Source organism: Orcinus orca, chromosome 4 (genome assembly GCF_937001465.1).
Source record: "Orcinus orca chromosome 4, mOrcOrc1.1, whole genome shotgun sequence".
NCBI classification, from domain to species: Eukaryota; Metazoa; Chordata; class Mammalia; order Artiodactyla; family Delphinidae; genus Orcinus; species Orcinus orca.
In genome coordinates, this window is record NC_064562.1 from 89,382,386 (window position 1) to 89,407,812 (window position 25,427).

Consider the following 25,427-nt stretch of genomic DNA (forward strand, 5'->3'; position numbering starts at 1 on the left):
AAGCACATACGTAAATCCAAATGAATAGAATAATGCTAAAATACGATTTTGCCTAATAATATATATGATGTGAGGAAGTGCAAGGAGAGTGAATGTATTCACAGGTTCTTTATTGTTCTGGCAGAGGTTAAGGAATTATTTAACTTTAGGCTTTGTTAAGTTGTCTCAAGGGCAATTGATAAAGGAAAGGAAAAAACATATAAATCCAAACAATTAGAGCTAAATAGGAGAAGGGAAGAAACACAATCAACCCCCTCCCCCCACAAAAGGCAGGATAAGAGGGAAAAAAGCATAGAAAATCCAGGACAAATAGGAATAATAAGGTAAGAGAGAGAAAAGTAGAAAAAAGTCCAAATTTAAAAATCATATTAAATGTAAATGGACTAAACTTACATTTTATCAAATTAGATTCTTTAAATCTAGATACGTGCTATTTTTAAGAGACATGCCTACGGCATAAGGATATGGCAAGATCAAAAGTAAAAGGAAGGGGAAAAGTTTTCCAGCAAAATTATTAACCAAGGAAACCTGGTGTAACTATATTAATATCCACATAATGGATTGTTAAGCAAAAGCATGATTAGAGATAAGGGTATCATTATGATTACTTAATTCATCAGGAAGATACAACAATTCTAAAGTTGCATGCTCCTAATAAAGTAGCCTCAAATGTGTAAAACACATTGATAGGACTGCAGGGGAGAATGGATAAATCCACCATTACCATGTACCCACCTTTCTTAATTATTTATAAGTCAAACTGACAATATAGTGAAGAGTATGGTACCTGGTTAAAACCTATGTGTGGTGTTTTTCAGGTCTGATCACAGGCAGTTACAAAAGTTTTACCTGGCAGGCCTCTTGGGGAAGAGGCCTACATCAGATTTGGGGTACAGCCAATGCATTGCAGCCTCTGAGAGGACTTGCAGGCAAGGACTCAGGCCCCTCTGGCCAATCATGCTCTTTGGCATACTTGCATTCCTACTCCCAGAACCTTTATTTCTAAGCTTTTATCTAAGTCTTGGGCAGATCTCTTCTTCAGGTGCCTGGGCTGAGGCCTCCTTATGGGAAGCAGAGGGGAACCGTCAAAGGCACCTTTGCCCAGGCTTACTCAGTACTTTTCCACGCCTCATCCTTCCCCCCTGCCCTCAGCCCCGACCCCAGGGGCCATAAAACTATTGGTGTCTTTTGTTCCGGGGCTCCCTCAACAGTGAGATGATCCCCACATCACTGATCCAGCTGACCTGGACCAGCGTGTACTTCCCTGGGGGAAAGCGGAACAGAAGGAGTCTGCACTTTCTGCAGTTTAGCCACTTGCTTGTTCCAAAGCAGTAAGTGGTTAAGCCCTTTCATTTTTGGCTTGTTTTCATCAGCTACTCTGACACCTGGCAGCTCACTCCTCTCTCTCTCTCTCTCTCTCTCTCTCTCTCTCTCTCTCTCCCAGTTCAGCTGGCTGAGCTTCTGACATATAGAAGATTAAAAAACAAAACTGAATACCACAATAAAACAGTCTTAATCTAATGGTCGTATATAAAACTCTGTACCCAACAATTTTAAAATGTGCATTCTTCTCAAGCATTCATGGAGCATTTATAAACATTGATTAAGTGCCTAGTCATGAAGCATGACTCAACACATCTTATAGAATCAGTACTATGCAGATGACATTTTCTAATTGCAATGCAGTTAATTCAAATACCAATAATAAAATGACAAGTGAGACTTTGAAAATTAACTTTGGAAATTAAATGCATGCTCTTTAGTAAATCATGGGTCAAAGCCATAATTGAAAGTTGAAAATATTTAGAACTAAGCAATAATAAAAGTTTAAATATCAAAACGTATGAGATGCAATGAAAGTAATATTTGAGGGAAATTCGTCACATTAAGTGCTTCTTTTAGAAAAGAAGAAATGTGGAAAATTAGTGAGCTAAGCATCCAACCTAAAAGGTTAGCAAAAGAATAACAAAATAACCTCAAGGCAAGTAGAAGAAAGTAGATAATAAGGAGCAGAAATAGATGATGTAGTAAACTACAATAGAGATGACCAACAAACAAAAGTTTGAAAAGAAAAGATTAATAAAATAGACAATCATCTGGCAGGATTTATGGGGGGGCAAAGAGATAATGCACAAATAGATAATATTAAGGATGTAAAATGAGAATCACATATGCATTATAAATTTAAAAGACGGTAAGAGCATAATACTATGAATAATTTTATGCCAATGAATTTCAAAACTTAGAGAAAATTTTCAAATACCTAGAAAAAAAATAGAAAGCCTGTGTTGTGAAACCAAATAAAGCAGTAATTTTAAATCTTTCCATGAAGAAATATCCAGACTTAAATTCTTTCATGGTGAGTCTTACCAAATATTCAAGGAACAGATCGTAAACATTCTTACATAAACTACTCCTGAGAAGATAAAACCCGGAATGCTAACTGAGACATCAGGGAAAATGACAGTGCAAGAGTCTCTAAAAATTTACCCCTTTATAAAAGCAATGCTCCATATTCCACCAACACTTATTTTTCTTTTGATTGTAGCCATCCTTACGGATGTGAGGTGGTATCTCATTGTTATTTTGATATGTCTTTCCCTGAGAGCTACTAATGTTGAGCATCTTTTCATGTGCTTATTGGCCATTATCTTCCTTGGAGAAATTTCTATTTATGATAACCTTCTGAATCTATTCCAATAATAGTTTGGCTCACAGCACTCCACCAAAATTGCCCTTGATATAGCCACTCTTACTTAAATAACCAGCAGCATTCTCTCATATAAACATTGTGGACAGCCACCTCTTCTGGGATTTCCACCCTCCTGACACTCCTTTTCTGTCACCTTTGCTGATTCCTCTTCAGCTCCGGGATTGCTGACACTAGATGGCCCCCATGACTCAGCAGTTGAACCTCTTCTGTTTATTTATACTCACGCCCTTGAAAAACTCATCCAGCTCATGGTTTTAAATCCCATCTTAATATTGGAGACTCCCAAATTTTTATCTCCAGCCAGACCTCCTCTCTAATCTCAAGTCCAACTGCCTACTCCACATCTCCATGTTGATGTTTGATACCTAACTTGTCCAAACTAAATTCCTCATCCTCCCCTCTAATCTGCCCTTTTCACACTCTTCCTCATCTCAGAAACTATCCACTTTACTGAACTTCTAATTGCTCAGGCCAGAAACCTCAGCATCATCACTGAGTCCTCTTTCTCTCATGCCCCACATTCAATCTGTCAGCAAATCCTGGCAGCTCTATCTTTAAAATATATCCAGAATTCTTACCACTGAAAAAATTACAAGGCAGCCATTAAAAACAACATGCAAGACATTTTACTTAAAAACATGGAGTGGAAAGTGGCATTCAAGTCCTATGTGTAATGTGATTCCAACAATGAAAATATGCTTCTAATGAAGATTTGAAAGAAAGCCTCCAAATTATATCCTTAAAAAGCCACAGAGATATTTTCATATTGTCCCATATTTTTCTTTGAAAATATTTATCAAGCTATAAAACTTCTGGGAAGATTTCAGTGTTTATAGTACTGATGGATGTTTATGGAGCACAGTACTATTTTAAATAGCCCTTTGACATCAGTGGGGAAAGGAGCCCATATTTCTGGAGACTTTAACTTGTACCACATGCTGTGCTAATTGTTTTGCACATACTATCTCATTTAATTCTCTCACCCTTTTAAAAAAACAGCTTTATTGAGGCATAATTGACAAACAATAAATGTTTACAATGTTTAATGTATAATTTGATGTTTTGGCATACATATACACCCGTGAAACAAGCACCAAATCAAGATGGGGGCAGATCCACCACCTGAGAAGTCTCTTTGTTCCCCACCCCTCCCTGCTTCCCAGCTCCCCAACCAACCATTGATCTACTCTCTGTCACTGTAGATTGGTTGGCATTTTCCACAGCTTTATATAAATAGAATCATACATTATGTCCTTTTTTTTTTTTTTAGTCAGGCTACTTCTGAATGATCTTTTTATGTCTTATTCACATCTTATAGCTGAAGAAAGAAATTCATAGGAGTTATATAACTTTCCTAAAATCATACAGTAATAAGAGATGAACCTGGAATTTCACTCCATGTCTGCTTGTCACCTCTACATGTTAAAAGTGAAACTCCAAATGGTTAAAGGAATTGCCAAAAGTTATACTACCAGTGACTGGCCAGAGTAAGACAGAAACCCGCTGTGCCACATGCCTCTTGCTTATTTTTGTGGCTGTTGGAAAGAGCATTAGGACTCCTTCTAGATTTCACTAAGACCACATTTTTCAGAAGCCCAGCCATTAACCTGACCTTGATGATGGCCTCGGACAGAAGATCCAATGTGGTGTGCTTGGCAGAAGCTTCCTTCAACACAGTGTCTTTCAATTTGTCAGAACAAAGAAATCTATTTCTCTAGAAACTGCCTTTGATTTCCCTTGAATTGCTGTCCTCTTCAGAAGATACCTGAACTGAGAGTAAAGGGAACCGCTTGTAGTTTGGGTCCCTCCCCGTCCCTCCCTCCCCTCCCTCCCTTCTCTGCTCCTTATTCCTCCCTCCCTCTCCTCCTTCCTTTCCTTTTTTTTCCCCTCCATTTCTATTTTCATAGTATTCATTTGCAGTGAATCTTCATCATTACTTTTGTTACCACTGCTTTATACTCTAGGTGGCCTAGACTGCCAGAGTAATGCATGGGATTGGAGTCAAAATGCTCGGTTTGTGATTCTCTAAAACTGCCACATTGTTACAGCCTGATTTCCAATTAATATATTTATATTTATTATTATTTACGTATATTTATTAGGCTTATATGATGTCTTTGTATCTACAAGATCACATAAGTTTTAGTATCTGCGAAGTTTAATTAGTGGGTTAAGAGTTGTTTACATATCAAAAAACAAGTTTAAAAAGGTGGAAAACAGTTTATATAATAAGCAGTAAGATGATACCCTGAAAAAGATATTAAAATTATTGAATGCTTGTCAGAAAGACCTTCATAGAGTTTCTTTTAAATTTTTTATTGAAGTATAATTGATTTACAATATCGTGTAAGTTTCAGGTGTATAGCACAGCAATTCAGTTATACGTGTATGTATATATGTATTTTTCAGATTCTTTTCCCTTATAGTTATTACATAATACTGAGTATAGTTCCCTGTGCTGTACAGTAGGTCCTTGTTGGTTATCTGTTTTATACATAGTAGTGTGTATATGTTAATCCCAGCCTCCCAGTTTATCCCTACCCCTACCCCCTTTCCCCTTTGGTAACCATAAGTTTGTTTTCTGTGTCTGTGAGTATCTTTCTGTTTTGGAAATAAGTTCATTTGTGTCTTTTTTTTCTTTTAGATTCTACATATAAGCAATATCGTATGATATTTGTCTTTCTCTGTCTGACTTCACTTAGTATCATAATTTCTAGGTTAATCCATTTTGCTGCAAATGGCATTATTTCATTCTTTTTTATGGCTGAGTATATTCCATTGTGTGTGTGTGTATGTACACACACACACACATATCATTTTTTTGGCTGTGAGGGCATGTGGGGTCATAGTGTGGCACGTGGGATCTTAGTTCCCTGACCAGGGGTTGAACCGTGCCCTCTGCGTTGGAAGATTGGAGTCTTAACCACTGGACTGCCAGGGAATTCCCTACCACATCTTCTTTATACATTCATCTGTCGATGGACATTTAGGTTGTTTCCATGTCTTGGCTATTGTAAATAGTGCTGCAATGAATATGGGGGTGCGTGTATCTTTTCGAATTACAGTTTTCTCTGGATGTTTACCCAGGAGTGGGATTGCAGGATCATATGGTAGCTCTATTTTTAGTTCTTTAAGGAAGCCTCCATACTGTTCTGCATAGTGGCTACACCAATTTACATTCCTACCAACAGTGTAGGAGGGTTCCCTTTCCTCCACACCCTCTCCAGCATTTATTGTTGTAGACTTTTTGATGATGGCCATTCTGACTGGTGTGAGGTGATACCTGGTTGTAGTTTTGATTTGCATTTCTTTAATAATTAGCGGTGTTGAGCATCTTTTCTTGTGCCTTTTGGCCATCTGTACTTCACAGTGTTTTAAATCATCTGTTTAAAATTGATATTAAGGACTTCCCTGGTGGTGCAGTGGATAAAAATCTGCCTGCCAATGCAGGGGACATGGGTTCGATCCCTGGTCCAGGAAGATCCCACATGCCACAGAGCAACTAAGCCCGTGTGCCACAACTACTGAGCCCGCGTGCCACAACTACTGAAGCCCTCATGCCTAGACCCCATGCTCTGCAACAAGAGAAGCCACCACAATGAGAAGCCCGCACACTGTAACGAAGAGTAGCCCCCATTCGCCACAACTAGAGAAAAGCCCATGAGCAGCAATGAAGACCCAATGCAGCCAAGAATAAATAAAATAAAACTGATTTTAATTGTGTGTAACTATTGTACTCTGTGCATGTAAACTTAAATGTTAGAAACCATGTGTTTTGACAAAATTTCTGAAGCTCTTGGCTAACTTACCTATGAAAAATAATGTTTTATATCCACCAGGGCAAAGTTTTTAAGGAGATACAACAAACTGTGACAGCAGCTCCCATATCACAAATGCAAGCTAGAATACTCTGGGGAAATATATCAATATGAATGTTAATTGATACATGAGACTGACTTATAAAACTGCAAGCCGGAAAGGGATAGAAATCATCTTTAGAGTCTGGCTATATATGCCTCATATTCCTGTATTTATGCCCAGCAACTCAGCAGAGTAGGAAGAAAGTACTAAAGCATTTTTTAATTGATGATATTGATGAGTGAGGGATAAGTCAACTTCCATCCTTTCTCATGAAAAATTCGAGGCTATAGGTTTGAGGTTGTATTTATGAGACCCTGAAACAGCATTTAAATCTTTTTTTTTACAGGCAGATGAACAGTATACATCGAACCTGGCAAATTTTTAATAAAGAAATAAAATGTCACCTTTACAAAGAGATTCTTTATAACTTCTAGACTTGTAAAACCTGCTTGTTCTTATCTCTAATATTTTCATACTTATCTGTTATTTGTTTTCATGAAGCATACCAGGCCTAGGAGGATATATCCAGGGCAAAATTTATGTAAGTGATAAGAGAGAACTAAATACAGCATGGTAAAAGAGAGAAGTCAAAGTTTTTAATTTAAAATATCCAGCTGAAAAATATGAAATCAAGGGAACAAAAGTATCAAGTGAACATTAGGGTAAAAGGTGGGAAATGAAATGTTCTAATTCAGGAAGGATTTCAGCTCTTTTTGACTTCAGTGACATTTAATTCTGGAGATGGCAAGTTCCTGTGTCTCTCTATTTTTATATGTCCCACATTATCTGAGCACAAAGAGTAGAGAAGACACAGAGTGTGGAGGTAGGTGTGGATACCCACATATTTTCCGTTCCTTTGGTGGTTATTTCACCTGCCTGAACTTCGCATTTCCCACATGTTAAGATGAGGCTTCTCACAGTACACACCTCACAGAGTGTTGCTGGGATTAAGCTAGTTCATGCATGTAAAGTGCTTAGCAAATAAGCCCTCAAATATGTCAGACATTACAAAGGGAAGGTATAGAAACGTATTATGAATTGCTCTGGTGGAACTCCAGTTTCTTTCCTTTTCTTGCCTTGGTCCGATGGTTGAAGGCTGTTTCCTTGTCTTGTTCAAAGCAACCATCACCAGCTCTGCTCATCAAACTCTCCGACGCACATCAAACTTTCCCACCTCAGCACCTCTTACAGAGAAGGAACTTGAACTCTGGGGACCCTCAGTTGCCTGCCTCAGGAGAGACATGCCTTTTGAGATCGTGTATTTCGTCTAAAATTTTTGCCCATCTTGTACCCTACTTCATAATACATGTGCATAATGTAACATATTTACCGCAAATTTTCTGACACATTTGTCACTCCAGGAGGATGTGGGTTTATCCTATGATTTCCAATAACTCCTAGAATGTGGTTCCATGTTCCAAGAGTATAAAAACCCAGAGACCGACTCCCAGCCCTCAGGATCTGTTTAGTTAGGAAGAACTAATGAAGGCAGATCCTTTGTCCAAAGCAGGAATTTGGCCGCTCTGGGGACCTGAGCAAGCATGGTTTCACGTTTCCTGATGCTGCCTCTCTCAGGGGCATTTTGCAGGGGGAGGCGGTTGTCTTAGGTTGGGTTCTAAACAAGCAGAGCCAGAAGAGGAATTCAGTGCACGATGATTTGTTGATGGAAAAGCATTTCTCCGGGAAAAGCCTTTAAAGGAGGGAAGGAAGCAAAATAAAGGGAAAGAGCCAGGCGGGGATGTGGTCTCAGGTAAAGTCTGACTTGGCCTGATCCACAGGGGAACGCTGCGGAGCATGAACCACCCTGCAGAACCGTTCTTCCTCTGGGACAAGGCAGCGGCCTTTGTGCCTCTCAGTTGTTGGCTGTGCTGTCTTGCTGGGCTGTGTGAATGCTCCATCACGCCGGCAACATCCAGCTTGTATGGTTGGGGACACAATCAGTGGATGCCTCCGTCTTGACCTCACTCCCACATTTTCTTTGCTATAAAGTGGGTCTTGGCCTGCTGTGTTCCCACGCCAGGAGGAATCAGACAATCCATAAGTCCTCAGATAGCGGTGTGGGATGAAGCCTTGCCGGCAGGAAAGGCAAAGCCATACCAACAATACATGCCTGTTTCTATGAGAATGAACTGCTGGCACTCTCACGATGGAAGGAGGTCAATGTAGTCAACATGCTGCCACCACATGACTGGTTGGTCTCCCTGGGGAATGGCACCATGACAAGGGCTCACCAAAGCATTCAGTGTGCCAGCACCTCGTGGTCATCTGGCCTTATCAACATAATATTGTCACTGTAATGGGTCAGCATGACGTCCTGTGGGATGTCCAGAAAGTCTAGACCTCTTCACACTGTGTTATGATAGAAGATGAGAAAAGAAGCATAGCCCTGGGGCTAAACCATAAGTGTATATTGTTGCCAATTCTATGTGAATGCAAACTGTTTCTGCCCTTCTTTTTGGACTGGAATAGAAAAATACACATTTGTTAAATCAATGACTACACACCATGTAACTGGGGCCATAGTAATGTGTTCCAGCAGAGATACCACATCTGACAGGCAGTTACGGTAAAGCTACTACTTGTGGTCTACAGTCATCTTCCAGGATCCATTTGGTTTTTGCAGGGGGTGGACCGCTGAATTGGAGACATTATGGGGACCACCACTTCTGCATTCTTTGGATCCTGAAGGGTGGTGCTAATCTCCACCATCACCCACTCTCAGACTATGATATTGTTTTTGATTTACTATCTTAGCCAAGGAATTATGGTTTCAGAGCTCTTAGCCCACAGGCCAAAGACCCAATGAGGGGATTGCATCAGCAGCCAGATATGTAAATTCCTATTTTACGTTTGAGAATCAGAGAAATGATCACTGGGTGAGTTTGCAAACCTAGTGGACCCACTGTAAGCCAGGCCTTGGTCAGATCTCCTTTTATTACTCTAACAGGGGCTGTGATAAGGTAGCAATTCAATTCAGAGCCTGTGTCCAATAGTCCTTGAAAGGTCTGGGTATTACCTTTTCCCCAGTGTACATTTATGTAAGTAAATATCCATGGGTCCCTTTTAAGAGGGACCCAGGTTATCATTACCATGCATACTCACCATGGTGCTGCAGGATTCTTATTCCTGTGGACTCAGTCAATGAGTCTAGGTCTGAAAACAATCTGACCCTGAAACCAGGCAAGGAATTGTAACTTCTTATTGGGGTGCCCTCTCTTAGGCTTGTGGTCTCCTATACTTGATTTCTTCTACTAAAAAGTGCTACTTCCCTGCTTGCCCAGAGGTCCAATCCATGTGAAATCATATTCATACTCCCACTGCAGATTGGTAGAATCCAAACTTCCTTTACTTTCTGCACCTCCCACCAAACCCTAAGTTCCAGGAACACTGAACTTTTAGCATTCTCAAAATAGGCGATGCCCTTGCAGGTTTCCAGATACCAATTATACTCTCAATATTGGTTGTATCCTCCTAGTAAATTTCTACTCTTCCTTCAAGACAAAGACAAAATGTCTCTTCTGTGAAGCCCATCCCTCACTCCCTTCCACTGTGCTCCTATAACCCTCTTTTATTCCTTGATTGTACATTTATCACACTGTATGAGAATTATCTGCTTACATGTGAGGGCTTGATAGCAGAGTCTGCCTTAATTCTCTTCCTATTGTAATTGAGCAGGACCCTATAGGGCCTTCCCGGGACAGACCTCTACCCCATATCCTCTGCTTTAGCTCCTTTCTGAAGTACCTAGATAATAATATCTAATGCATATTTCCTGAGTTTTTCAGATGCTAAAACCACCACCAAATGGAAGAAATTAACTGCTTGATGATCTTGAGCTCGTAGCCCCCAGACCTTCTGGCACCTAAGGATTGATCACCATCAACCAATCAGAGAATTGTGCAGGAGGTGATCACCTACCCTGGGATGCCCCTCCCTCACCTTGCCTTTAAAAATGCTTTGCTGTAACCCTTCAGGGTGTCAGAGGTTTTGAACACCCGTCCTCCTTTCTCGTCCCTGTAATAATCCTTTGTCTGCTCCAAACTCCGTTTCAGTTTGTTTGGCCTCGCTGTGTGTGGGGCATACAAACTTGCGTTTGGTAACACTATCCCCTCATCTTGGCATGCTTCAGCACATGAGTTGGAGCTCAATAAATGTGTGCTGAATTAATTAAGCTTCCTTCTTAGCCAACAGTCTTCAAAGTGGCTGTGACTAGTACAGGGCAGTGTGAGTGGTCTTAATTAGCCCTATTTTGCAAAATTCATATGCTCAATTTTCTTCTTCTCATATGTTAATTTTATAATTGCACTTATTACATGTTTTATAGATGATATCTGGGAATGAGATCCCCATCATCTCTATTCCCAGAAAGATTTCAAAATAAAATTTTACCTGATATTTATTTATTTATTTATTTATTTATAATTTATTTATTATTTGGCTGTGTTGGGTCTTTGTTGCTGTGCACAGGCTTTCTCTAGTTGCAGCGAGTGGGGGCTACTCTTTTTTTTTTAATATATTGTTTTTTTAAATAAGTTTATTTATTTATTTATGGCTGTGTTGGGTCTTCATTTCTGTGCGAGAGCTTTCTCTAGTTGCGGCGAGCGGGGGCCACTCTTCATCACGGTGCGTGGGCCTCTCACTGTTGCAGCCTCTCTTGTTGCAGAGTACAGGCTCCAGATGCGCAGGCTCAGTAGCTGTGGCTCTCGGACCCATTTTCTCCACGGCATGTGGAATCTTCCCAGACCAGGGCTTGAACCCATGTGCCCTGCGTTGGCAGGCAGATTCTCAACCACTGCGCCACCAGGGAAGCCCGGGGCTACTCTTCATTGCGGTGCATGGGCTTCTCATTGTGGTGGCTTCTTTTGTTGTGGAGCACAGGCTCTAGGTGCAGGTCTTCAGTAGTTGTGGCATGGGGGCTCAGTAGTTGTGGCTCATGGGCTCAGTAGTTGTGGCTTGCAGGCTCAGTAGTTGTGGCGCACGGGCTTGGTTGCTCCACGGCATGTGGGATCTTCCCGGACCAGGGCTTGAACCCGTGACCCCTGCATTGGCAGGCGGATTCCCAACCACTGCGCCACCAGGGAAGTCCTTACCTGATATTTAAACAAGAAAAAATCCACACATAATGGATATAATCCATTTTATGTTAGAAGGCAGCCAGATATTGTCTGTAAATGAGGAATGGATTTGCCAAGAAACTTCAGTTTAGGTGGTCAGCAGGTCAAATGCAGGAGGGAGGATTGGAATTTGATTATGATTAATATGTTCCTAGTATTCTAATAAAATCAGTCTGAAAAAGCATGGCCTAGCATAAACCAGGAAGCCCCAAAAGCCAGAAGGTGGCAGAATCCCTCCCAGCCCTGCCCATGCCTACAGCCTGACCCCTGAATTGGAGTCCTCCAGTGCCCGTGACAGGGGTCCACCTGCTGCCATCTGATACACCACTCTCATCCCTTCTTCTGATTCCACCAGACCTAGCAAATGACCTTCTGCTTGTATATAATTTGGTTTCTATCACATCGTACTGAGCGTGATAGTTGCAGTTCTTACTATAAATTAAGTAATCTGCCGGTGTGGTGAATATGAAGTATTAACTATAAAGTATTCTGACCAAACTAAGTCTCTGTGACTAAAAGCTGGAACTCTGATCCAGGTTTGGCAGCCAGCCTGCCTCTACCTGGGGGAACCTTACCTTCTCTCAAACCACTACATATATGATGGTTTCCTAAGCATATGTATCTTCTTCTACGTGGGGTCCCTTAGGACTCATATGTTTCCTTATTGTATTACTTTCTTTCTGAGTATACATCTTGTCTCTTCCTTTAGATCAGTGTTCTTCAAGTATTTTTGGCTAGCATGGACTACATTTATACACATTTATTACCTGTATAAACAATGTACCCCCCTCACACATTTTTTTTTTTTCGGTACGCAGGCCTCTCACTGTTGTGGCCTCTCCCTTTGTGGAGCAAAGGCTCCGAACGCGCAGGCCCATCGGCTATGGTTCACAGTCCCAGTCGCTCTGCGGCATGTGGGATCTTCCCGGACTGGGGCACGAACCCATGTCCCCTGCATCGGCAGGCGGACTCTCAACCACTGCGTCACCTGGGAAGCCCTCCCCTCACACATTTTTAAATTGACATCTAAAATTTTTTTTCTCAAGTTTAAAGCAATGCAAAGAATATAATTTCTGGTGCATTAGATATATTTATAAAGTATTATTCTTTTAAATGTATTCAAAAGAATTAAATATCACAGCAGTTTGATACTCACTATCATGTATTTTTAATATACTTAAGCCAGCTGTTCATTAATAGTTGGTAATCTTATATTGTCCCTTTTTGCTCTTTATTTCATATTTCCATTCCATTTCTCCCAGAAAATTTTATCCTAATGTAATGTATTTTTGTCCCTAACAGTATTTCATTTATCATTCTAGCATAATTCTCTGCAATACAGAAATTAAATTTTATTTTTATTTCCTGTGACCTAAGTCTGTAAATATTTTAAAGTATCTCCTAGTTTGAGTTACTATTACTACCAGCAGATTATTAATTAAAGTACCATACATATGTTACAAATTTTTTTTTTTTTTTTTTTTTTTTTTTTTTGCAGTATGCAGGCCTCTCACTGTTGTGGCCTCTCCCGTTGCGGAGCACAGGCTCTGGACACGTAGGCTCAGCGGCCATGGCTCACAGGCCCAGCCACTCGGCGTCATGTGGGATCTTCCCAGACCAGGGCATGAACCCATGTTCCCTGCATCGGCAGGCAGACTCTCAACCACTGCGCCACCAGGGAAGCCCGTATGTTACAAATTTTATGAATAATTATTAAACATAAAAAGTAAAAATGTTTTTGGAAGTGCATCTCAATGAGATGAATGAGGCTGCATTTAAAAAAATTAATTTATGTATTTTAGATGAATAAAGGTACTACTATTGCTAGAAGGTTTAATAGTAATGATAGTAAAACTTTTTCTTCTACTATTGAGACAGGGCTTGACATCAATTCCATTTGTTTTTCGGTGTTACAGATATAGCTTGGAGAAACCTTATTCACACGAAAAGAATAGATGGGAATGGAAGGAATTTTGTTGTACCAATGCCACTACAATTTTTGCACTTCATCTAAGTTATATGCCAAAATCATATAAAGATTATGTTCAGTCATCTATTAGCTGATGATTCATTCCTTCAATTTTAACTGCAAAGAATCAGAATCACAGGACTTGTACACCAACACAGCTTTTATAGTCTTTAACGACCTCAGCACTGCTGGCAGCATGTTGAACTGTACCTTTGCTTAGTTTTACACCTGAGGAAATACACCAGAGTTAGAATCAGGTTGGGACAGAGACGTGCCTTTCTTTTGTAAAGAAGATGAAGAGTGACCGTGAAAGGGAAGATGGGAAGGAGGACCAGCCTGACACAGATACCTTCCCAGGCTGACTTTTAGGAAGGATCTTTCTCTCATTGAAGCGGTTGTGAGGATTGGGGAATAGAAGCTACTGTGCTCATCACAGAGTTTTTTAGCTACTTTATGTACAGAATCTGGTTAAAAGAACTTACCCACTTTAATTTTTTTTCTTTTTTTTTACTTTTTGGGTTAATCTCTCCTAATTTCTATCTGTGTTTTCTCCAGTCTAAGAGAATTGGACATATCTGTGGATAATTATAACCAGCTAGGGAGACATATAGTAGCTTGAGGGTATAGAGGCTGTTTCTACATGTTTAACAAATGTAATTATCTGACATTATTTTTAGAGGACATTCAATTGGTTCATGTAGTGGACATGTGTTGTTTTTGCCTACTTAACATTCATTCCCCTTTTATTAACAGCACATCCTTTTTATGGGGAGGGGAAAGACATCCTCACTAGTTCCCAGCCGTTTGCTTTGGTGGGGCTGGACTCCCTCACTCCCTGACGTTTCTGGCTTCATGATGGGCAGGAGCCTTAAGCCAGGCTCTCAATTCCAAGACTTTGGCCAGAGCTGCTGGGATTATTGGCCAGGAGAGTGCAGTCTGGAGCAGCTGGATGCCATAATGGGGAGAGGCTCTACCGGAGGGTGATTCAGCCCAGACAGAAGCAGGGAGGCAGGACATGGAGCTGGAGAAAGACCCAGTTCTGATGATATCCTGGGAATCCACTGGTCCCAGTCATCACCAGCCTACACCCAAACTCTCTAGTTATATGTGCCAATGCATTCTCTCTTTTGCCCTAGTCTGCTCTGGCCCTATAACTCAAAGTACCGTGACTAATGTGGTGGTGGTCCTCTTCAATAAAAGTCTTTCTACTCCGCAACACCAATGAAAAAGTGGGAATTATTTTGTAAATATAGATTATTGTATGAGGTATATATCTACACTCTTGAATACAGTGAAAAAGTATTATTTCTTTATTTTCAGTGTACTTACGTAAAATTTTTTTTTTAATTGTGGTACAATATGCATAACATGAAATTTTTCTTCTTAACCGTTTTTAAGTGTATAGTTCAGTGGCATTAAGTACGTTCACACTGTCGTGCACCCATCACCACTGTCCATCTCTAGAACTCTTTTCATCTTGCAAAAATGAAACTCTGAAAATATAACTCCTTATTTCCCCCTCCTCTAAACCCCTGGCAGCAGCTTTAATTATATTATACACATAGAAGACTGTGTGAGGCTAATACCTGAGGGAAATTGTACTCTAAAATGTGAGACATTTATTGTGCCTCTCTTGTTACTGCAAATGACATTTGGGGGATCCATTTATCAGATGTGCTGTTCGTTCTACATATTGTTGCAAAATCAATACTGAAATAAAATGGAGGTAAAATAACTCTGAACCTAGGGAGGTTTTTTTTTTAGTGTGTGTCATCTATGTGTCTCCTCAGAAAAAGACGATAATGTTTTGCAAGAATGTTTTAGACTTTATTTTGTCTTTGATACCTTCGACAATCTCTAAAGTTTAGAGACATTAGTTTATGTTAATAAAAGTTTTTCTGTATGCTGTTTATCTATTTTGAAAGGTCTTTATCTGGAGTGGATGGGTGTATTGGTTTCTTAGGGCTGCCATAATGAAATACCACAAACTGGATGGCTCAAAACAACAAATATTTATTCCTTCACAGTTCTGGAGGGTAGGTGTCAGCAGGGCTGGTTCGTTCTGAGGGCTCTGAGGGGGAATCTGTTCTACGCTCCTCTCTTGGTGTTCCTGGCTTGATGTCATCTCTCCAATCTCTGTCAGGTTTAGTTGTTTTCTATTTTTTTGTTGTTGATGTTTTCAGGCCACCTTGTTTTACTAGGGTTATAAATTAGTACAAAAATGGATACTTTCAGGTAACCAACTGTGTCATCCCAGGATTACATTACAACATGGATATAGAGTTGACAGGTCTTACCCAACTTTGACATTCTTGTACCCTGGGGGTGAGTGGGTGTTTAACAAAGTTTTTCTTTTTTTATTGAAATATAGTTGATTTACAGTGTAGTATTAGTTTCAAGTATATAGCAAAGTGATTCAGATCTATCTATCTATATATAGATATATCTATATCTATCTATCTATATATTCTTTTTTAGATTCTTTTCCATTACAGGTTATTACAAGATATTGAGTATAGTTCCCTGTGCTATACCGTTGTTTTTTAAATGATGAAAACAGGAGCCAGTGTGTTTGTTTTCTGATGACTATAATCCAACAGGAACTTTACCACTCTAACATATATAATGTTTAGTGTTGGCTTTCTTTACTGTAAGCTCTGCTGACTTTTGATGGTTTATGTTGCAGGACAACTGACCCAGTGCGGAAGAGCCTTAAAAGCTAAGGAGCTCTCTCCTTCAGGACCAAGGATGGCTTCAGTTCCAGGGATGCTACAGTTTATAAGCAGCTAAATACTAGCTGTAGGTACTTTTGGTACCTTATAAACTAGTAATAGAGTTCAACAAAATGTTTTCTGCACTAAAGTTTTGTAGATACTACAATTCTTACAAAGAAGGTTTTGAAACCGTGCATAATCATGGCAGAGTAGATGGGTTATCCTGGGGTAACAAACAACCCCTCAAATCCCAGTGGCTTAAAACAGCAGTGGTTTACCACCTGCTCACACTACATGTCCAAAGAAGGTCAGAGGGAGGCTCTGCTCACTATAGCCCCTCAAGGATCTGGGCTGAAGGAGGTATCACCTGGACATGAGCACAAGGCATATTAGTTCTTAAAGTTTCCGCTTGGCACTGACACACATCATTTCCACTCATGTTTCACTGGACAAAGCAAGTCATATGGCGATACTTGATTTAAAAGGAGGGTGGGAAATGTAGTTCCACCATATTCCCAGGAGGAGGACAACTGGAATATTTGTGGACAGGCCTAATGTCTACCACACCCTGAGTGGCAGATGGGTATTTAATGCAAAGCAATTCTGGTTATTGGAACCATTCCAACTTAGTAGCATAGAAAAGGGACCCCAATGTCAGTTGGTCAGACTTTGGAGATGGGTGGCAGGTTCTCAAATGTCTTTCCTCTGCTTCCTTATATTCTTGCCAGGTTATCTACTATCTGATATTCTATGTTCACTTTTCCTGTAAGAACTATACGGTGATTTGATGGTACTCTAAAATTTCTTCTATTTCAATATTCTTTTACAATAACTTCCGAACAATTACAGTTGCCAATGAGTTCTCTAATCTAGATTCTACCTGCACTTTTGATCTCTTTTCACCCACATCTGGGACTTCTTATTTATTTACTTTAAGTAACCTCTGGCCGGAGAATTGCATAGAACTCAGTTCTGCCACTCATTTGTGTACATTTAGGTAAGTTACTTAACCTACATCTGCAAGGCTCAACTGCCTTACCTATGAAGTCAAATAATAATTGTTCTTACCTCCTAGGGTATTTTGAGTATTAAATGAGGTGATATTTGTAAATACTACCTAATATGGATATTAGCTAAATCTGACAAAATGCCAGCACCTTAGTGACCCACTTAATTTTCATAACAACTCTATGAGGTAAATATTATTATTACCCTCATTTTATATATGAGGAAATTGAGGCACAGAAAGTTAAATAACTTGCCCAGAGACACATAACCAGTAAGTGGTGGATCAGAAAGGCAACACCAGACAGTCTGTGCCAAAGACCATCGTCTTAACCTCTGTGTTCAGTGGAGTGGGACATAGTAAATGCTCATTTTTATTTTATGAATATTATTATTATCGTTTGTCTAAAGTGAAGCCCTATAGTTTTCTCATGGAAAAAAGTTAAAACCTCTTCTTTCTTGAAAAATATGATATTTGATAAAAATGCATGAATTCTTCTAATATTATTTAATGAAAAATAAACCCTAAGAGACACAATGGCATCTGTCTTGGTCTCTCCTGGTCTGTCTTGGCCTCTCTCTCTCTCCCTCCTGCCCTTTCTCTTGGATCAGTTGCTCTAGGGGAATCCAGCAGCCATGTCCCATGTCATGAAGATACTCAGGCTGCTCACATGAGGAGGAACTGAAGTCTCTGGCCAACATCCAGGTAGACACTGAGGACTGCCAAAAATCATGTGAGCAAGTGTGGAAGCAGATTTTCCCCAGTCCAGCTTTCAGATGACTGCAGTCCCAGCTAACAGCTTGACTGCGATCTCATGAGAGAATCCAGCTAAGACGCACCCAGATGCTTTCCCCAAAGAAATGGTGAGACAATAAATGGTTGTGATTTTCAGCTGCAAGGGGTAATTTGTTACACGGCAATTCATAACTAAAACAGATATTGGTACCTGGAAATGGGGTGCTGCTATAATAAAAACTTAAAATGTGGTAGTGGCTTTTTAAAGAAATTGTTTTAAGTCCTTTACCTTTCTATATAAATTTCATATTTGCTTGTCAATTTCTTCTTCTTTTTTAAAAATTTATTTAGGCTGAACTGGGTCTTAGTTGTGGTATGTGGGATCTTTAGTTGCAGCATGCGAACTCTTAGTTGCGGCATGCATGAGGGATCTAGTTCCCCGACCAGGGATCAATCCTGGGCCCCCTGCGTTGGGAGTGCGAAGTCTTACCCACTAGACCACTAGGGAAGGCCCTTGTCAATTTCTTTATATAAGTATGCTAGGATTTTGGCTGGGATTGCATTGAATCTATAGAACAACATAGGGGTCGTTGCCACCTTACCAAATTGATTCCTCCATTCCACAAATATGGTATATCTCTTCATTTAATTATAAGGTTTTCTTTAACTTTTCTTTGCGATATTTTGTAGTTTTAGGTATATAGCTTTTACACATCTCTCATCATTTTTATTCCTGATATTTTTATGCTATTATAAATGTTTTTAAAACTTTCAATCATCACTGGTAAATAGAAATACAATTTTTCTTTTTTTTTTTTTTTGTGGTATGCGGGCCTCTCACTATTGTGGCCTCTCCCGTTGCGGAGCACAGGCTCCAGACGCGCAGGCTCAGCGGCCATGGCTCATGGGCCCAGCCGCTCCACGGCATGTGGGATCTTCCCAGACTGGGGCACGAACCCGTGTCCCCTGCATCGGCAGGCGGACTCTCAACCACTGCGCCACCAGGGAAGCTCAGAAATACAATTTTTTTGATGCTACCATAATTTTTTTTAAATTTCAGTTTTTCATTGCTTGTAAATAGAAATTCAGTTTTTGTGTGTGTGAGCATTGGCCTTGGATCCTGTGACCCTTTTACATTTCCTTTTTGGTTCTAGTAGCTTCATTATAGATTCGATTGGATTAGCTATATAAATCATCATGTCATTTGCAAATAAAGACAGTTTTACTTCTTTCTAATCTGAATTCCTTTAATATGTTTAACACATACAAACACACACACAGGTACAACAACATGTGTATGTGCAGCTGGAGGCAATTTGCTAAAATTTTGTTAAGAGATTTTATACCTATATTCTCTGTAGTTCTCTTTTCTTGTCTGTGTTTATCTGGTTTGGTATCAGAATGATTCTGGCTTCATAGAATGAGTTAGGAAGTTTTTCCTCCTTTTCTATTTTATGAAAAAGTTTATTTAGAAGTTTTACTATTTCTTCTTTTAAAGTTTCATAAAATTCACTAGTGGCTTGAAGTTTTCAATTTCTTTAATGTATATAGGGCTTTTCAAGTTTTCTTTTTCCTCTTTATTAGCATAAAGTTGTTAATATTCTTTTATTAACTTGATATTGGCAATTTATAAATTTTATTTTTCTTTGATCAGTCTAACTAGAGGCTTACCAATTTTATTGATTTATGTCAAGGAGCCAGCATTTATTTTCATTGATATTTTCTACTATTTTTTCAATTTCTATTTTATTAATATTGTTATTTCCTATCTCCTAGTTACCTTGGGCTTAATTTGTTGTTTTTTGTTATTGTCATTTGTTTTGTTTTGTTTTGTTTTTGCATGAAAGCTTAGATTATTGGTTTGAGTATTTTCCTTTTAAAAAAAGTATTTAATGCTATAAATATTCTTCTAAACACTTAGCTGCATCCCACAAATTTTGATATTTTGTATTTGCATTCAAACTATTTTCTAATTTTTCCTGTGGTTTCTCCTTTGACTAATGGATTACTTAAGAGTGCATTGTTTAATTTTCAAATATTTGGGGATTTTCCAGATAATCTGTTAGTGATTTCTAGTTTAATTCTGTTATGATCAGAGAAAAAGCTTAGGATGATTTCAGTTTTTCCTGTGTACTTGAAACATTTGTGTATCTTGCTGTTGTTAGCCAGATTATTCTATAAATTTCAGTTAAGCCAAGTTGGTGACTAGAGTATTCAAGTCTTTTTTTAAATAGAAGTATAGTTGATTTACAATGTTGTGTTAATTTCCAGATCTTTTATATCCTTTCTGATTTTTTGTCTACTTGTTTTACTCATTACTGAGAGAGGAGTGTTGAAGACTCCATGTATAATTGTACATTTGTCTCTTTCTCTTTTCACTTCTATCAGTTTTTGCTTTGTGTATTTTTGGCCTTGGATTTTTAGGTGCACACACATCAGGATTGTTGTGTTACTGACAAATGAATCCATATCTCATTTTATATTGTCTGTCTTTAACCCTGGTAATTTTTCTTGTTCCGAAGTTACTTGATTTTATATAAATGTAACTAGTCCTTCTTCTGATGTCATAGACTGAATTGTGCCCCTACTCCCCAAATTTATATATTGAAGCACTAACCCCCAAGTACCTCAAAATGTGACTATATTTTGGAGATAGGGTCTTTAAAGAGGTAATTAAAGTTAAATGGAGTCATATAGTTGGGCTCCAATCTAACATGACTGGTGTTCTTATAAGAAGAGGAAGAGACACTAAGCAGGTACTTGCACAGAGGAAAGGTCATGTGAGGACAAAAGAGAGAAGGAAGTGATCTGTAAGCCAAGGAGAGAGGCCTCAGGAGAAACCAACCCTGCTGGCAACTTGATCTTGAACTTCCAATCTTCAGAACTGTGAGGAAAATAAATTTCTGATGTTTAAGCCACCCAGTCTGTGGTATTTTGTTAAGGCAGCTTTAGAAAAATAATAACATTTGACTAGAGTTTTCATCATATATTTCCCCCAAGATTTTAATTTACCTATATAATTATATTTAAATTGGCTTTCTTGTAGATAGCATATAATTGGGTCATCTATTTCTATAGCCAATTTGAGAATCATTGTCTTTTAATTAGAGTGTTTAGAGCACTTACATTTAATATAATTATTAATATGGCTAGACAGGTCCACAATTTTATTATGTTTTTTGCTTGTTTCCTATGTTTTGTTCTCTCTTCTTCCTTTCCTATATTCTTTTGGATTATTTAAATACTTTCAGTATTCTCTCTTACTTTATGTATTGTACTTTTAGCCATGTCTCTTTTTCTTTTAGTGGTTACTCTAGGGACTATTAAATGTAAGCAGTGTAAAACACTGGTTAAAAGAAAGAAATCTGTTTATTTTTTCTTTGCGACTTCCCTTGCAAATCTTAGGAGATTAATATAAATGAGGCACTGTCATCTTAAACCTCAGTGGAATTGAGGTTAATAATCCTAACCACACTGGATTTATATAAACACAAGTCACGTTGACAAAGGCAATGTGCTTGACTGATTTTCTGCATCTCCCTGACTTTTTTCAAGATCAAATCCAGGAAAAATAAAGTGAGAACAATAGACTTCTGTGCAGGAGTTTTGTCTCAGCCAAAGTAGCATCAGATTTAAGACAATATAAAAAATCAAGTCATCTTACTAATATCATTCTCAAACTTGAAAAATTGCATGGGTTTTCCTGGGCTTAGAGTTTAGTAGATGTACAGACTGTTAAAATAAGGAAGTCTTAAATAAATGGAAAAATGTTATACATTTATGTATGAGATTATTCAATAGAGCAAAAATGTCAGTTCTCCTCAGATTAATCTATATGAAATGTAATACTAATCAAAATTCTAAACATATTTCATCAAAATGATACATTTACTATAAATTTTATAAGGAAGATATATTGTGAATGAAGGGTTATGGCAGATTTGATAAAGCAGAAGAAAGAAGAGAGGCTTACTCTAGCAGATATCAAGATATATAACAAAGGTACTTTTCTAATTTAGTTCTTTTCTTACAATAAATAACATGTACATGATGATATTGTCCCCATCTCCTCAAAACTATTATATGATTCAATAATACAAAATTTGGGGACTTCCCTGGTGGCACAGTGGTTGAGAATCCACCTGCCAATGCAGGGGGCACGGGTTCGAGCCCTGTTCCAGGAAGATCCCAAATGCCATGGAGCAACTAAGCCCGTGCGCCACAACTACTGAGCCTGCACTTTAAAGCCCACGAGCCACAACTACTGAGCCCATGCACCACAACTACTGAAGCCGCGCACCTAGAGCCCATGCTCTGCAACAAGAGAAGCCACCGCAATGAGAAGCCCGTGCACTGCAACGAAGAGTAGCCCCCACTCGCCGCTGCGCAGCAATGAAGACCCAATGCAGCCAAAAATAAATAAATAAAATAAATAAATAATAATACAAAATTTGATGTAATTTCAATGAAACTAAATGTTTTTCTCTCAGTGATAACCTTCTAGACAGGATATGAAGCTAGAACAAAAAAGTAAAAAATGGTAGAATATTTGCCTGCTCCACCTTTCCAGTTTTTGGACTCTATCCTATTCCTCCACTTCTTGGGAACTTTTTTTGTTGTTGTTGCACTATAGTTGATTTACAATGTTTCAGGTGTACAGCACAGTATATAGTAGTGTGTATCTGTTAACCCCAAATTTCTAATTTATCCGTCCCCCACATCTTGGGCATTTTATTTCAAGATTATTGCTAGTGCACAGTGGAAGAAAATATATTGTATTTTATCATGTTTACTAATGTTGTGACTGACTTTTTTTTCCTTTTTAATTGAAGTATAGCTGACATACAATATTATGTTAGTTTCAGGTGTCTGTAACTTTGATTTTTTTTTTTTTTTTTGCAGTACGCGGGCCTCTCACTATTGTGGCCTCTCCCGTAGCAGAGCACGGGCACCGGACGCGCAGGCTCAGCGGCCATGGCTCACGGGCCCAGCCACTCTGCGGCATGTGGGATCTTCCCGGACTGGGGCACGAACCCATGTCCCCTGCATCGGCAGGCGGACTCTCAACCACTGCGCCACCAGGGAAGCCCTGTAACTTCGATTTTTAACTTCTATAATCTAAATAACAATTATTACTTGCAAAGTCATTGTCTTGAAAACTATTTTCACGAGAAATCATAACTCATTTCATTAAAATAAAGACAGAAAATTCATCCTCAAAGAAAACTCATTTGTCTTCTAAGAACAGCATTTCAGAGATTCAAAGAAATTAGAAGTGGAAAAATCAATTAGAGATAATCTACCAGCTTGTCAGAAAGGATTGCTTTCTACAAAATATATTCTATTTCTTTGTCTAGGTTAATTTTTAAATGTCTCAAGGGATGGAGCACTTGTTATATCCCTCTGAAGTCTTTCCTTTTATATAACTGACCTTCCCAAGAATCTTGTTTTTTTTCTATTGTCTAAACTCCATGTTAGTTATTAATTCTGTGCTATTGCTTTTAATTATACTTTTTTCCTGTAGTAATTCCTCTTCTCCCAAATTCTGTTTTTATACTCTCAGATATTTGTAAGAAGCTAGGCTTCATTTAAATTAATTACATATGTTTACTTATAATAAAAAAATCTTTTACATCAAAGAGATCGTTAGGTCTTTTTCTCCATTTTCCCTTTTTGTCCTGTCTGTCTCTCTCTGACACTCTCCCCTCCTCCCTCCTTCCCTCCTTCCCTCCCTCCCTCCTTTCCTTCCTTTCTTCCTTCACTTGCATTCTTTTTGTAGACAAGGCAATGGGGTGCTTAAAAGTGGAAGGTACTGGCAGGAACATGTAGAGAAAGGAGAAGACAAATTTTTTGCTTGATCCAGAAGACTATCAATTCCTTTGCAAATTAGCAATATGGTTCTTGTCTATCTCTGCTACGACTGAAGCATTTTTCTCTTGTTAATGATTTCTGGTTCTTTTATAACCCCTTTTGTCTTTCAACTTTATTTCAGATTTCCCCCTTTCTATTTAATTATGCTTATATAAATTTAAAATTCAGTATTTTTCCAGATTGGATGGTCTTATTTGTTTTACCCTTTGAACATGAAGGTGATGGGTTTCCTCCATTTACAAGATTTAAATTCTAGCCTTTATCTGTGCAGATGATTAATAGTGAGATATCAGGTACATTGGTACTCTGGACTAAAATTTCTACTGTCTGAAGATAAGCAAAACAAGGATTTTAGAAGGGGTGAGAGAATATCATATGGCCAGTGATGGAGTTTGCCCTGAGCATAAGAACATAAATTCTCTGTAGCCAGGGTCAGTTCAATAAATGCCACAGTCTGCAGTAACAACTCTTGGTAACCTGGGGGAAAGGCAGACACAAAGAATGTGATGAATTTTATTGTGTGCTTATGTGCTAATAAATTGAGTTTCTATGAATTCCTGTATAAAGTCCATCCATTATCATTGTTCAAGAACCATGGAATAAGTGTTTATAAAATTTACTAAATATATTTTTAATAGTGAAAATTTACAGAGAAATTTAATTAGCTTTCTCCTCTTACCAGGAAGCTGTCAGGGCTTTAAAGCAAAAACAAAAACAAAATTTGTGGTGGAATTCCCTAGAAAAAGGACCATATACTACCTTTCACAGAGTCATAACATCTCATTAGGTAAGAGCCTAAGCTCTGGAACAAGACTGCCTTGCTCAAATTCTGCCTCTGTCTTTTAATAGCTGTGTGACCTTGGAAAAGTAACTTAACGCCTCTGTGTCTGTTTCCCCTTATAAAATGGTGATACAGCCTGAGGAAGAATTGAGTTATAAATTGAGAATGAACGGAGTTAAAATTGTAAAGTGCTTAGTACAGTACCTTAATAAAAGCTAATTTTCATTTTCTCTTTTCTTCATTCATTGAACAGATATTTATCAGGTGTCTTCTATGTGATAAGGCCAGAAATAGGAGTTCACAGTATAGCAACAAAGAATCATACAACATCTAACTGTATGTAGGGGGGCTCTGGAATGTCAGGATCTGGAATCAAGAAATGAGCAATTAACTGTTACTGAACCAAACTTGCGTCCACTTACCCACTGCACAGCAAAGCCAACTTACTGACACCAGGTTATGTTAAAGGAAAGCACACCATTTATTTGTAGGGTGCCCAGCAAGGAGTGTGAGTGGCTCATGCTCAAAGGCCCTGAAATCCCCAGTGGCTTTCAGTGAGGGGTTCTTAAAGGCAAGAACTGGTGTGAGGGCTGCAGGGTGTGTGTTTTTTTCTATCTGGTTGGTGAAATAACAGGGTGAAGTTTCGGGAATCTTAATCATCAA

At 38.8% G+C, this 25,427-nt stretch overlaps 1 long non-coding RNA gene across 1 annotated transcript; it reads left to right on the top strand.

The window, feature by feature from the left end:
- The first annotated feature begins 241 nt into the window (after nucleotides 1-241).
- On the top strand, nucleotides 242-23,687 carry LOC117200837 (uncharacterized). Its single transcript, XR_007477300.1, has 4 exons — nucleotides 242-1,331; nucleotides 16,344-16,456; nucleotides 17,989-18,240; nucleotides 23,015-23,687. It is a non-coding gene; the product is annotated as an uncharacterized LOC117200837 (long non-coding RNA).
- Nucleotides 23,688-25,427: the final 1,740 nt, after the last annotated feature.